The sequence below is a fragment of the Heterocephalus glaber genome, unplaced genomic scaffold, assembly GCF_053883595.1.
Source record: "Heterocephalus glaber isolate CG9 unplaced genomic scaffold, H.glaber_assembly_v1.0 deba00000942, whole genome shotgun sequence".
NCBI lineage: Eukaryota > Metazoa > Chordata > Mammalia > Rodentia > Bathyergidae > Heterocephalus > Heterocephalus glaber.
In genome coordinates, this window is record NW_028258174.1 from 669,121 (window position 1) to 682,068 (window position 12,948).

The window sequence follows — 12,948 nt, forward strand, 5'->3', positions numbered from 1 at the left end:
TGGAATACTCTGTAGCAATTAAGAATAATTGAACAAGGGAAGATGTTCATAGTAGTAAGGAAAAAAGTGAGTTATAAAACATTAAGATTTCATTCTATTTTATTGAAACATGGTCTTGCTATATAGTTCACGCTGGCCTTGAACTCACTATGTAGCCCAGGCTGGCCTTGAACTCACACACCGTGCCTGGGTTTCTACTTTAAAAATGGTACTTTACTACTTTTCTACTTTAAAAATGGTACTTAGATGCTAGAACCTATACCAATGGTTAACAGTGAATGTTTTTAAGGCTCACTTGGTAGCAAGGAATAATACTTAAATCATCTCAGGTATAAAGCCTTCTTCTGTTGGGGATTTATGGATGGGTCACATAGAATGTCTCATGGACCTCTTACAAGCAGATGGAATAAAGCTGGGGTCTGAAAAGAGGAGTGGGAAAACCAAGAACCATGATGATTTTCTCCCTCACTTAAGGGCCACTTTTTGATTTTCTTTTCTCTTTCAATCTGTCTCCCATCTGCTCATTTTCCACCTGCTGTGGCCGTCAGACCTGACGCTTGTGTGGCTAGGAACTCTGAGCTCCAGGACCAGCTGTAGGTGCTAATAGACTGTGTCTTATTTCTGATCCTTACTGACTGTGGGCTCCTGCTCTCTTGAGGCTCCAAATCACCCTGCCCCAGTTATCTAGGTGGGAATATCTGAGGAAATGGCAATGAATTCCTTATTTATAGAAATTTTAGCATGAGCAATGGTTTCTTGTGTGTTAAAGAGTAATTTATTTTTAAATGTAATTTTTAAAACATTCTGACTGTGAACTGTTTCCTTTATTAACATTAGCACTGATTCACCTCCCAAAGTAGAACCTTGAAAACATCTTGCTTCTGATCTGAGGTCTGCTAGTAACTATTTGTTGTTAAATTCAATCAACATGTCTCAGATAATTCCTTGTATGAAAAAGTCCATATTTTTACTTGATGTCCTTCTACGCGTAGATGCTTATCATATCCCTTCACCTTTTAGATCAGAACGTTTACTGATTACTGAAAATCGTGTTTCATAGTTCAGAAGTAATGTGAACAATAAAAAAATTTTAAACACATTAAAAATCACAGCTCCTTTTGATTCTTAACACTGTCCACTACCTCAAGACAACTTATTAAGCCCCATGGCATGGCTTGGAAGAATTTAGTTATTGGCTTATCACCTAGAAGAGCTCTTATCCAGCCTCTGCCTGCCTGCCTGGCCTGTTGTATATTTCCATATTCTCCAGGCCCTCATAATACAGTGATTGTTTTGTAACCAAAATGCCCTCCAGTGGCACCACTCTTGTACACCTGAACATTTCCACTTCGTACTTTCTGACTTACATGTTTAACAAGAGTTGTTTATATTTGTTCCCAAATTTGATAATGCTAGTTGTAATTATGTAATTGTATTAAATATTATATAAACCAATGAAATAGCGGTTAAAATCTGCTTATAGTTAAACCAAGTAGAACTCTTTGGAAAGACTTGATAAATACTGGTTGAAAAATCTTATAAATTCCCAGGCATGGTGATATGTACCTGTAATCCCACTTACTTAGGAGGCTGAGGCAGGAGGATTGCATGTTTGAGGCCAGTCTGGGCAACTTAATGAGACCCTGTCTCAAAATAAAAAGGGCTGAGGGTGTAGCTCAGTGGCGTAAAGCATTTGCCTATCATCTACAAGACCCTCCGTTCAAGTCCCAGTACTGAAAAAAAAGAACCTGTAACGCAAACAGGTGTTGGTAAAAGATGTGCTGTGGGGCCGGGGATTTAGCTCAGTGGTTCTGGCGCCTGCCTCTCAAGTGCAAGGTCCCAAGTTCGATCCCCAGTACCAAAAAAAGACAAAAGAAAAAAAAGAAATAGGGCCGGGGATTTAGCTCCGTGGTTTCGCCGCCTGCTGCGCAAGCGCAAGGACCCGAGTTCGATCTCTGATACCAAAAAACAAAAGATGTGCTGTGGAAAATATTGGGACAGGTCAAAAAATACAGGAGGATTTTGTCCTCAGGTTGCTTGTTCTGAATTGCAGTACATTGGGGGCGGGGGGGGGGGGAGTGCAGTAAGCATTGTGGACTGCCTAGGGAGAGGTCCATTCTCAGCCAGGTCTTGGCCCTTTGTTAAAGATGGGGACATTAGCATTGATTGATATATTGTGTAAATTTCAGACACAATGTTTAAAGTTAGTATATACTTTTCTCGGGGGTTGGGGGGGACCGGGGATCGAACTCAGGCCCTTGAGCTTACGAGGCAGGCTCGGTGCCACTGAGCTAAACCCCGGGCCCTGGTTTAATCATTTGTATAATTTTAAAATGATTAGTCCCAATTGGATATGAAAGCATTAACCATATTAAGTATCAACCAAATTAGGAACAAAAGTTAATTTTGAACATTCTAATGAAACTTGATTTGTCCTATCAACATTTAATATCAACATATATTACACTGAGAACTTTCCTTTAGAATTAATTTTTTATAAATTGAGCTATATATTGAAAGCAAGAACAGTTTGCTGTTAGCTGGGCATAGTGTCACAAGCCTGTAATCCCAACATTTGGGAGGTTGAGGCAAAAGGATCACCCCAAGTTTGAAGTCCAACTTGCACTACATAGTAAGTTCATAGTGAGCCTGCGCTACATAGCAAGACTCTCATAAAAACAAGCAAAAGAAGAGTTTGCTATTAATCATCAGTGGCTTCATTTACAAAGCAATCAATATTCAAAAATCCTCATTTTTTCTATACTAAATTAGATTTCTAAGAGATTAAATAATATAAACCTATGATTTTAGCTCTATTACCAGTTTTGTTTTTTTTCAGGTTTTTCTTTTTTAGTTTTATATATTTTGAGACTGTTGAATTTCCATTGATCAGTGTCTTTCAGAATAAGGTTATAATAACTAATCAACAATGGTTTCTTGTGATATCCAAAAGATAAGCATAGCCTTATATTAACCATAAAATGTCCCTGATTCTGATAAATCTCTTCCCTGGAACTTCAGAAGCTATTGTGTTTGTTTCCCAGTTTTAACATACTGAGAATTTTATGCTGATAAGATGCCCATCAGGACTTCCAGTGGAAAAGAACCCACGCTCTTAATTAAATGTAGATGCTCCCTTTTTGAGGTGGCCTATTACTCACTGTTTCACCACTGCGACAAAATATTTGACTCTTGCAACTTAAAGGAGAAGACATGTAATGTATTTTAGCTCACAGTTTCAATGGATTCAGTCCGCAGTCAGCAGGCCACATGGCAGAAGGGCATGGGGGCCAGGAAGCAGAGAGAAAGAAGAAGCCAGAGAAAGAATACAACCTACCAGGCCACACTCCCAGAGACCTGCCTTCTACCCTCTCCACCTCCCAACAGCACAGCTGCTACAACTCTGGGTCCACTGATGAGCCTGGTGTCCCGTGTTCTAATCGCTGTCCAAATACACAAGACTTTGAAGAGACATTCAGATCTAAACCATTGCCGGGGGGGGGGGTATAGAAAGCTTCTTTCTTTAATCACTATACTCTAAAAGTCAAAAGGAGGAGGTATAAAATGATCATAAAATCACTACTGGAAAACACCAAATTAAAGTATTTAATTTCCAAATATACTGTTGAAATCTTATGTGGGACTACTATGGAATTATAAGCAAATATTGAAGTAGTGCAAAAACAAAATTTACAGTGGTAGAGGCTGTGAAAAATGCAGACATGACATCATAGTATTTTGTGTAGAAGGCATTGAGGAAATTAGGTGGTGTTGATTATGTTTACATCAATCTTCCATTTGAAAAAAATCACATAAAAAGCTGTTACTTCACTTATTAGCAGAAAAATGAGGTATTTTATCTCTGAATAGTTTAAAACTCTAGCACTACAAACAATGTTCTAATTTAGATTCATTACATCTGAATTAATATATGAGGAAGCAAAATGTAATTTTAGAATGGATCTTTTTTTTTTTCTTCCTCAGTACTAGGAACTGAACTCAGGACCTTCGCACTGAGCTAAACCAGCCCTTTTATTTGCATGTTTATTTTGACTTAGTGTCTTGCTAAGTCACTAAATTGCCCAGGCTAGACTTGAATTTAGGATCCTCCTGTCTCAGTGTCCTACCATTGCATTGTTTAAATTGGAGAACTCTGTTTCATACACACAAACAAATGTATTATATGCAAAATAGTTGCATAAATTATTTATCTTTTTTAAAACTGCTCTGCACATCTTAAAACAATTTTGCAATCAGAATTATCAGCCCACTAACCAGCAAGGAGTTTGTTTTGTTAATTGCTCTAGTTAATCCTAATTACTGAGGGGTAGAGTGGCTGTGAAGAGGGGCATGGCCCTAAGACTGGCAGGGGAGATTTTTTTCGGAGAAGTCTAGTGCGGGGTTGTGCGTATAGGTTCATGGACAAAAGCAGATCTTATAAGAATTGTGTAAATCACTTTGGTTTGCAAAATCTATGAGATTTTATTTTTAGTGCGTGAGCTTGTTTCCAAGTACTAGTCTCAGAAGTAGGTTCTCCCCTCCCCTAGACATGAACATTTATATCCTGTGGCTTCTGCTCTGGACTATTTAGCCTTGTACAAGAGCTGAGTAGCAGTAAGAGAAGATATCCTCAGGGCCTCCTGCAATGCCTCATTGACAGGTGGGACCGGAGACCTACTTAATCCATCCGCTAGGGACACAATGATGAACTGTCTGATGCAGGGCAGGCACTGTGCTGAGTGCTGGGTTGTCAAGGATGCTGGGATTGCTCACACCCCAGAAGGGAGAAGGCCACAGAGATAGATCTTTGTTCAGTAGGATGGGTTCATTAATAAAGCATAAGTAAAAAAATAGTCAACACGAGGAAAGGGAACCCAAAGTCCCCTGTTCTCCAGAGGAACAGCCTGGACCAGAAGCCACTTGTCTGCTTCTAAGGCTGGCAATGTGACCATTACTCTATGGCAGTCTGTGTACTTCAGAGACCCTGTTCTGTCCACTGACTTCTGCCTATTTGGACTTCTGAAATTAAAAATGCTTCCAAAAATGTCCAAAATCATATGAATGGATGTGTAAACGTAATACACATACCAATTTAAAGAATAATTTAATACACTGTGTTTTAATTCACAATGACATATTGGAAAACCTCCTTCTAAAGAAGGAGGAACATTATCACCAGAGAAACCTTTCAAGTCCGGCACAACCTTTTTATATTAATATAAACTTGTTGTTAAGGAAATACAGGTCAATAAGGAAATATACTTTTTAAAGTCTTTTTATTAGTACATGTTTGAGGCACATAATGATTATATTTTCCCTGTTTCCAATTATCTGTCTTTTATTTTGCTCTTTAAATTATTTATACTTTGGATTTCTCATATAAGAGCAACCATGCGATATTTAAGCTTATGTGTCTGATTTATTTTACTTAACATTATGGTTTCAAGGTACATCCATTTTCCTACAAATGACTCGAGTTTATCCTTCCTATGACACAGTATTACTCCACTCAGTATAAATATCACATTTTCTTTATCCATTCATTTGTTGATGGACATACTGGGTGCTTCCAAGATTTAGCTATTATGAGTCTGTAACATGGGTATGCACACATTACTGTAATCTGATATCTTTAACTTCTTGAGGAAGATACCTAGAAGGGGAATTGCTCGGTCAAATAGAATTTCGATTTTTATTTTTCATGAAGAATTTCCATACTGATTAAAAAAATACACTTTTGATTTGTTTAAATTTATTCTGGGTTGGACCCCAAGATGAGTTGATCATTTGGCCAAGGAAGTGAAAGCTTGGAGAACACTGAGTTAAGCAGGGAGGTATCTGTGATTAGTTCTTTCTCATGGAGTAAATGTGTTTACTTCTTTCCACTGGTATTTATACTAGTTAATGTGTTGCACCAGATAAATCTGCTTCCTGAGTCCATCTTTCAGCCTGTTCTCCTCTAGTAGAGCTGACAAATGGTTGGAGTTTGACACAGTTTATCAGTTGAGCCCCTGCTGGGTTCTTGCCAGCCGCTTGCTCACTCAGACTACTGCAGAGGAAAAGTGAGTTATCTGCAATATTTTATTCCCTGTGCCTCTGTCTAGAGGAGGATGCATCATCACTCAGGAAAAAATTCAGATGGCTCTGTCCCCTCCACACACTGCCATAGCACGTAATTTTTCCAGCAAGATGGGCTTCTGATGATTTCCTAGGAGGGTCACTGTAAAATTGCATTAAGTAAGACACAATTTTCATTTTTATCAGAAGGACAAAATTAAACCTTCAGTGGTGATTTGGTACTCGTCTCTAATTGGTTCTGGGAGGCATAATGAGAACCAAAAACTTTGAGTACCAATTGTTTTGGTTGGAAAGGGTAGCCAGGTGACTGACACCGACAAGTTCTAGTATCAAATAGTGAGTACTGAGTACCAAGACAAAATGTTCATATCAAAATGCACTGAGTACCAAATTCGATGAGTTTCAAAACAGCTGAGGAGGTATGACTGTATTGTTGTACTTGAAGAGCAAGAAAAGTGCCTTATTTTGCCAGCTGCTAAAAACACATGTTGCCCCTGATGATTGGGAATCCCAGAGGTGGGTTGTGCGCTGGGGGCAGGACCACGGATAAAGCAGGCAGACGCCTTCTTTCCACCAGTGCTTTTCCCACACTAATACAAAAGTGTCAAGCTGGAGTTAAACACCCTCATGGCCTGCAGTGGGTTAATTGGAGTCTTTGGAATTTGAAGTTTTACTTTTTAAATTGTTCACTATAACATGTTTTTAAAAATACTCAGGAGAATAATGTACTCATTACTCATCCCACAGTTATCAACTGCAGACCTAGATTGGTTCATCTGTATCCTTACTTTACTCCTGATGATTTAAAGCAAATGCCCAAATGCATATAATTTCATCTGTAAATATTTGGTATGCATATCCAAAATACAAGGATACTTAAAAAATACAACACTGCATTATTCTGATTGTTGGGATTATTGTTAATTACAAAGCTTTAATTTTTAAAGGACAGATTATTATACATTCTTTAGGATGCTGAGTAAAGAAGGGTTGGAAGATATGGCTCTGGAAAGATTTTCTTAGCCTTAAAAATATACCCCAGGGGCAAAGATTGAACTGCAAAGAGGATTTTGCTCCTTTCTAGATGGAGAAGGAGAGCACACTCATGCAGGCAGGCACCAGACTGGCATTTTAAGCTCCGTTGTTTAGATGGAATTACATCCTTGGCCATGCTGGGTGAGAATGAATGAACACTTTATTCACTAGCTGGTGGTGGCGGAGCAATTAGTGAGACTCAGCTACAAATAGGATCACTGAGGCATATGCTCCACACACATGCATATTTGGCAGCTAGCAGTGATCTAGCAGTTGGGTTCTAAGTGTGCCCTGTGCCACTTGTTGAGCCTAATGCAAAGTGCAGTTTAATCACTGAGGTGCCTGTGCGCATGCTCAGCTGTTATTGATTAGTGAACTGTCTGAGGCTCCCAGTTACTGATTTGGATGCAGCCTTCTGCCCTATCCCCTGCATATACCACCTCTCAATATCTTTCCTTCTTCCAAACTATGAGGAAGAGGGGAGACAGAGAAGAGGAAAAGGAGTCCAGATGGGAAGACAAGAATGCTGAATACATCCTGCAGGAAGTAGGTCAGGTACTTGGGAGATTAGAGTAGTTTGCTTCATCCCTGAATGTGGGAGCCAGGGACAAGCAGCATACAATTAGGAGGAATTAGAACAGCAGCAAGTAGCTTGGATTTATCAGCTTTAATTGTCTATTGTCAGGACCAAGCTCTCTCCCAGAGGATCTTGGTAGCACTCTACATCCTAATACTGTTAATGGCCCTCCGTTGTGGGATTAGCTCTCCTAAAAACAGTCCCTGTCCTTTTCAAAGAAGCCGCTGGAAGCCTGCCTGAAAAACACTGAGCTGTTACTTTCTCTGTAATGGGTCCTGTCCCAGAGCGATGCCTTGTGGCTCTTCAGTCCCTGAGGGGCACCTTCAGGGGGAAGACGCCTATTGAAAATTAATAGGCATCCTGCTTCCCCATGTGTACTTTGAGGAAACAATGGGCTGTAGATGGAGACCAGATAACACAGGCTGATGGCTTCAGAAGCTCCACACTATCTTCTTGTTAAAAGGGCTCTGGCTTATGGCCTATTCGTAGTCAACTGTGGAGAGTTTTTCAAAAGATAAGGTATCTATTGAATGAGGTTTGTTATTTTAATACCTTTGCCTTCTCTTTCCTTCATCACCAAGTAACCCCTCAGGTGGAAAAAGAGGCATTTAAGGCATGAGTCACTGTTTTCCAAACCTAGGCACTGAATTAGGTGGTTTGAATTTGTTGAATGTCATCACCAGTTCACATTTAAAAGGTTCTACAATAAGCAACCCTCCTCTCCTCCACTTTCCTAGCCCACTTGTACCTCAGTAACACTATGCTTGAGGGTCCAACTCAGAACTCTGGGGTTTGGAGTTAAACCAAGCTGGGTGCCGCTCAGGCCTGAGCAGCAGTCAAGCCTGTGAGCTGCCCCTCCCAGGTGCAGGGTGGTTGGCAAGGTCTAGTTACCATAAGACAAGCCAGAAGGATGCACTTTGTGCTTCTTGATCTCTGGTCTTCAGTTTTCTTAGTAGGAGAACGGGTGGTGTTTGGATCTATGGTCCTCAACTTAAGTAGAGTAATAAATCTCCTTTGGAGCAATTGCAGGGGTGGAGGGGGTAGGACAGGGAGAACAGTTCAAATGATTTCATTATTAACCCTTTTTTTTAATTAACCCTTTCAGTACTGTCTCTTATCCTCCCCAAACTCTCTTGGCACACACAAAATGAAGACTACAGTTTTGAATCTCCCCTTGGAAAGGACAAGAAGAAATTAGTCCCATTTTTAATTTTAAAAATTCTAGTGGAACATAGTGGTGCACACCTGTAATCTCAGCACTCTGGGAGGCTGAGACAGGAAAAATATAGCAAGTTCCAGCCCTGCCTGGGCAACTTAATAACTTAGCAAGACAAAATAAAAAATAACATGAACTGGGGGTGTAGCTCAGTGCAAAGACCCTTGGTTCAACACCCAGCAAGGAGGGGTAAATTTCTTCCTCCATCCTTTGGTTAGTAGTCTGTGTTTCCAGGGGACCACACTGTAATAGGCAAACTGCACGGTCCCTGTCCTGCTGCTGGGGACTCTGCACATACTGGCTCTGCCACCTCACAGATGCTCAGCTTCTGCTCTTCCAGCTCATCCTTGCCACTCTCCCTTCACCTTTGTCACTAAGCCCACTGGTCCCTCTTTCATCTTGGTCCAGTCAAGTGCTCCTACCTGGGACCTTGTTTTTTACTTATACTGTAGGCCCTCCCCGTCTCCCAAGTGCAGCTTTCTTCCCAGTGGCCTTGGTGTGGAAGCTGCTTCGTCTGCCATACCAAGAGGAGATAGGAAGCTTTGTGTCAGGATGTGGACCTGCCCCTTTGTCCTTTCTCCCTCAAGGATTCATTTGCCTTCTTTTAGTTAGTTTAGATTTGTTTCTTTGTCCACCAAATGCCAGCTTAGGAAATGTCTTCTGGCTCAGAAATGATTTCCTTTCCCAGAGAATGAAGATCCCTCTTACATCTGAATATTAATCATAATTAAACATATTTGGGGTCTGGGGATTTAGCTCAGTGTTTGGCCGCCTGCTGTGCAAGCACAAGGACCCAAGTTCAATCCCGCCCGGTACCAAATAAATAAATAAATAAATTTAAAAAGGAAGAAAGACATATTGGAAACTCACTGTTGTTCCCCCACAAATGCTGTGGCAATGATTATTATTATTGCTAGTGTTCTTAAGTTGGTGGATAGCAAACTAAATGAATAATTTAAAAATGTATAAATAATCAGATAAGAACCCAATTTTGTGAAGGGAAAGTCAGAAGATATTTAGGTGTAGGGACACAGGATGTGGGATTTACAAAGGCCTCTGGATAGCACTTACCCTGTCTTCATTCCTAGAGAAGGAAGAGAGTTCTCGTGGTTGTTCAATTTACTTAATTTTTGTTTCCCTTATTTAGGAAGTCAAAACACTGACCTCATTTCAAAATATCCCAGTTTTCTAGGATCATCATCCCAAAGTTTAGGCCCTGAATACTTTTGTCAAACGTTTCGAGGAGGTGATCTGTGTGTCATGAGAAGGAACTTTGTGCTATTTTTAAATTGCTTTAATACATCGCTGAAATATATCATACACATATCATACCAATGACACACAGGCTGCATTGTAACATAGCATGTGTCATGCATACATTCTCTCTCACTCATACACACATACTTGCTCTTCTTGTCTGGCTTTTAAAACGGAAGGCAGCCAAAAAAACCAAGCCCAGTGATTTGAGTTGAAAAGACTGTTAAAGTTTAAAACCCAAGTGTCCCTCTAGTTCTCAGCCTGGCTTTGAGACATGTGGGAGGGCTTCAAAGCCATGGTGCCCCTCTTTTAGGCGCAGGCTTACAGTTGGTCCCCAAATGTTTACCAGCATGAAGATGCCTAACTTACAGGAAGTGGGAAGTGGGTGTGGGGAGTGATGGTGGGTGGGTGGGTATGGAGTGGGGAGCGGAGAGTGGGGGGGTGCTCTCTTGATGTGGTTAGCCTGTCATTGACCTTGTTTGGGTATAGCAGGAGTTGAATTAGAAAATGAAAACACATTTCATCTTGAGTATTTCATCCCGTTCTTTACTTTCCTTAGGAAAATATTTCCCCCAAGTAGAGTCAGTTCTCCAGATTTGGGGCTCAATTTCTCTTCACTCTACAATAGTCCTGTTCCCCATCCAGTATCTGGCCGCCTATATTGCAATTCCCAACCCACCCTCAGACAGAAGGTTTAAAAAAAAAAAAACTGGCCCAGTAGCTGAATGAAACTGAGCTAACACTGGCTTGTTGAGCTGCTGTGATGATGCCATCAGAGGGACGAGATCAGGATTTCTGAAAACAGAGCTGTTTGGATCATCATGATTTACTGCCATTGCAAACACTGAATGAGAGAACTTTGCTTAAGAAATGCTGATTAATAAATATAACTGAAGGGTGTGTGTGTGTGTGTGTGTGTGTGTGTGTATGTGTGTATTCTAACAGAGAGGGAAATAATAAAGTGATTGCTAACATTGTCCTGAGTTATTACCTAGAAATCAACATTGTGAGACCTCAGATTCCAGAGGGTGGCAGTCTCCGAGCTCTGTACACTGCACCCGTGCTGGCAGGCCCCAGCTTTCTAGCCTTCTCAGTGTGTGCCGCCTGGGCCTTCTGGAAGGGCGGGGAGAAGTGCAGGGGCCCATGATTTCTACCCCCTTAACAGTGTTGTGCTGTACCATACCTAAATGCCATAACATTAACCTGTCCGTAACATTAACCTGGCTTTTCCTATATGGAGCCTGCTTCCTTACTTGTATTCCTTCTTTCTTTTCTGTGTCCTTCATTTTCAATTGTATTATTTAAATTATGTTACTTTTCAACCTTGATTGCTATAATCATAGACAAAAGTTGGTTTGGAGTTTTTTGTTTCAGGGGTGTTTTTGCCTATCATTTTGAGACAAGAATCAAATATTTGAAGGATGTTATATTCCAACATTCTGTCTCAAAATGTACTTTCCTTAAAGTTCCACTCATAGTCTTCTCCAGCTGAGCTGGAACACCTGGAACTAATTTTAGGGTTGCCTGCTAAGCCCCACACTGGTATTTGATGTTTGCGTCCTCCCTAGACTCAAGCCCATTTCACCACCTCTGAAGGTGAGCACAGGCTGATATTAATTAACAGTGAGTTGATTCACTGGCATCTTCTAGTCATTAAAGCAAATATTTGGCTCAAAATAGCCCTCTCCTCACCTCAAATATCAGCTTTTGCCTGTCTCCTTACTCCATCATGGTTGAGTCATGGGCACTTTTGCGGTATACACAGCCCAAGAACAGAGGTAGACTCTGAAAGGGAAGGAAAATGCTCTTTAACCAACCTGCCGGAGAGACTGTGAACAGCATGCGGCTCCAACATGACTACGTTGTTTTTCTGTCCCTTGTGGCACTGACTCAGCATCAGCTAATAAACCCTCTGGAGAAGGCTGGATTTTTCTTGTTTAATTATGATCTTGGAGCCCTCTGTGGGCTCTGAGGAATTGTTCATTCAGTTTTACACCCCTAGCACATTAGCCAGCTACAAGTCCTGTTTCCTCTCGGTGCTAGCGTCCCCTCTGGCATAGTGTGCAATGACAGGTGGTCCTGCCTCGCCTCCAGCAGGGAGCGTGTGCTGCTCATGTCCCCTAGTGGGAATTTAATAGCTCCGTATTGAGTCACTGAAGAAGGACTTTAGACCCGCATACCACTTTCTGGCATGTAATCTATTACATCCTACCCCCCTAAAAAAATTCTAGAAAAGTTTCCTGAAAGAAAATTTAAAGATAAACAGACCTATCTTTATGATTGAGCTGGGCTTTTGCTTTGCTTTGTTTCGTTTCTTCCTGTAAACAAATAACTCAAATGTCCACTTCACTGTATGACTAAGTTGGTATCATTAGGTTGGGACCGGGTGTGTGTACGTGGAGGTGTGTATGTGGGTGGGTGTGTATGCACACGTGTATTTAAAGTACAATACTAGAAAAGACAGCAGACTGAGGTCACGGAGAGATGAATAGAAAAAATACCCCTACCTATGGCAAGGCCAGCGGGAAAGTGGAAGACTTGTATTTCAGCGAGCTAAACAGCAGTTGTAATGGGGTGCTTGCTATAAATGGACCCTTTGCATCATTGTTTCTCTGAATTAGAGATTCCTTGCTGAAGGAAGTAAAGCATCTGGTTTGTTTTGTAATGAGAAGCAGGAATGCAAGGTCCACGCTCTTAATAATAAACAAACAGGACATTGTATGCCATCATCACAGGATGTCCTTCCTTCAGCGGAGGACTGGGGCTGGAGGAAGAGCTGGCCAGG